The 3,005-nt window shown below is 44.3% G+C and overlaps 1 protein-coding gene across 32 annotated transcripts in view; it reads left to right on the top strand.

The window, feature by feature from the left end:
• Nucleotides 1-3,005, top strand: part of Pex5l (peroxisomal biogenesis factor 5-like) — a 213,574-nt gene that overhangs the window by 105,196 nt on the left and 105,373 nt on the right.

The following is a 3,005-nucleotide window of genomic DNA, read 5'->3' as shown; positions in this document are numbered from 1 at the left end:
GTGAGTTTGCTTTTAACCTCCTTAGATGGAAACTGGGTTTTATGCTCTGGAGTGGCTGTTTCCTCCACATAAGATGGGATCTGCACAAGCTGCTTTTTAGCCCTTGCCTTCAGTTTGTTTCTGTTACATCAAAAGGGACAGATGGACTCTTTTGAGAATCACTGAGTTTTAGAACTGCCACAGGATATATGGAATTGAGGAAGTGTTCTTTAAATTCTATCTAGAGCCTGCTGGAGAATTGAATCTCTGGCTCAACTGCACCCATTTAAATGCCAGGTCTTTCTCTTGTCCTATTGATCTTAACACTTTTGAAGGACAGCTCCTCAATGCTCAAGGCTCTAGACTCCCAGCGTGTGTCATGTGTCACTGTGGGCCCTGGTTCCAGCCAGTTACCACCCTCAGCATTTATAGATAGACCTTCCCCTTCCTAGGACAAGAAGTTTCAGACAGATGGAGTGATGGGGCTGGAGAGATGGCTTAGTGTTTAAGGGCACTTGTGTAAGCATGAAGAAAACAAATTTGATGGCAAGCATATCAAAAGCCAGTCATGTCTACATATAACTGTAATCCCAGCACTGGGGGTCAGAAACAGGAACTAGATATGGATACCCAGCCTAGATGAATCAGTGAGCCAGTTCACTAAGGGACCCTATCTCAAGGCAGGAAGGCACAGGGTGAAGACACCCAGATCCTGCCCTAGCCTACACATGAACATCCATGTACATACACTTTAAACAACATATAACACACAACACACACACAAAGAGAGTGGTATAGGTGCTGCTAGCACAGTCAAAAATCTTTGCAAATGGCTCTTCCTTTCATTTAATTAAGCAAATATTATTGAGTATCTCTTTGGGATACAGTAGGCTTTGGAAACACGGGAATATGTAAGTGCACAAAAGCCCAGGCTCCTCCAAGTACTCCTAGTTTGACTTTACTGAATTACTACCAAAGTAGAAAAATTGTTAGCTAAGAGGATACTGAGGCTTAGGAGCAAATGAACACCTGCAGATAAACACCTGCAGATAAACACCTGCAGATGAACACCTGCAAATAAACACCTGCAGATGAACACCTGCAGATAAACACCTGCAGATGAACACCTGCAGATGGACAGAAAAGAAAACTTGAGGAGTCAGGTGCACCTGAGCCACATGCTATGGCAGAGAGATGGCAGGAAAGAAGATGTGGCCACGATGTCTTTCTTTCTTTCTTTTTTTCTTTCTTTCTTTTTAAAAAATAATGTCTTTAGTAGAGGTACAAAATAATGGGCCAAGAGAGAAAACAACCTTCATCATAATCCCTAAAACCATCATGCTGGTGACATTTTCTTTAATAATTCTATCTATATGTTGTGCTATGATTCATTACAAGTTATAAGAGATTTAACCTCAGTGTTAGAATCATTGACTAACTTAATGTTGAAATGTTGACACTGTAATCAACCATTCTTGTGTACAGGTTGGGTTTTATAGGGTTTGTTTGTTTGTTTGTTGTTTTACTAAAAATCAAGATGATTTCCCTAAGTTTAAAAATAGTAGCACACCCGCGGATCCCGGCCCGCAGCAGCTCTCTGCTCCCAGACCCGGTGAGAGAGAGACCCAACCGCCTGGTCAGGTGGGCACTCCTGAGGCTGCAGAGCTGAAGAGACCACCAACACTGCTCACCCCTGCCCACATCCCTGGCCCAAGAGGAAACTGTATAAGACCTCTGGGCTCCCGTGGGGGAGGGCCCAGGAGCGGCAGGACCCCTGCCTGAGACACCGCCAGAACCAGAAAGAAACAGACCGGATAAACAGTTCTCTGCACCCAAATCCCGTGGGAGGGAGAGCTAAACCTTCAGAGAGGCAGACAAGCCTGGGAAACCAGAAGAGACTGCTCCCTGCACACACATCTCGGACGCCAGAGGAAAAAGCCAAAGACCATCTGGAACCCTGGTGCACGGAAGCTCCCGGAAGGGGCGGCACAGGTCTTCCTGGTTGCTGCCGCTGCAGAGAGCCCGTGGGCAGCACCCCACGAGCGAACTTGAGCCTCAGGACCACAGATAAGACCAAATTTTCTGCTGCAAGAAAGCTGCCTGGTGAACTCAAGACACAGGCCCACAGGAACAGCTGAAGACCTGTAGAGAGGAAAAACTACACGCCCAAAAGCAGAACACTCTGTCCCCATAACTGACTGAAAGAGAGGAAAACAGGTCTACAGCACTCCTGACACACAGGCTTATAGGACAGTCTAGCCACTGTCAGAAATAGCAGAACAAAGTAACACTAGAGATAATCTGATGGCGAGAGGCAAGCGCAGGAACCCAAGCAACAGAAACCAAGATTACATGGCACCATCGGAGCCCAATTCTCCCATCAAAACAAACATGGAATATCGAAACACACCAGAAAAGCAAGATCTCGTTTCAAAATCATTTTTGATCATGATGCTGGAGGACTAAAGAAAGACATGAAGAACTCCCTTAGAGAACAAGTAGAAGCCTACAGAGAGGAATCGCAAAAATGCCTGAAAGAATCGCAAAAATCCCTGAAAGAATTCCAGGAAAACATAAATAAACAAGTAGAAGCCCATAGAGAGGAGACACAAAAATCCCTGAAAGAATTCCAGGAAAACATAAATAAACAAGTAGAAGCCCATAGAGAGGAGACACAAAAATCCCTGAAAGAATTCCAGGAAAACACAATCAAACAGTTGAAGGAATTAAAAATGGAAATAGAAGCAATCAAGAAAGAACACATGGAAACAACCCTGGATATAGAAAACCAAAAGAAGAGACAAGGAGCTGTAGATACAAGCTTCACCAACAGAATACAAGAGATGGAAGAGAGAATCTCAGGAGCAGAAGATTCCATAGAAATCATTGACTCAACTGTCAAAGATAATGTAAAGCGGAAAAAGCTACTGGTCCAAAACATACAGGAAATCCAGGACTCAATGAGAAGATCAAACCTAAGGATAATAGGTATAGAAGAGAGTGAAGACTCCCAGCTCAAAGGACCA

The sequence above is a fragment of the Rattus norvegicus genome, chromosome 2 (genome assembly GCF_036323735.1).
Source record: "Rattus norvegicus strain BN/NHsdMcwi chromosome 2, GRCr8, whole genome shotgun sequence".
NCBI lineage: Eukaryota > Metazoa > Chordata > Mammalia > Rodentia > Muridae > Rattus > Rattus norvegicus.
The sequence above is the reverse complement of the archived record's forward strand: the minus strand, read 5'-3'. Positions and strand labels throughout refer to the sequence as shown.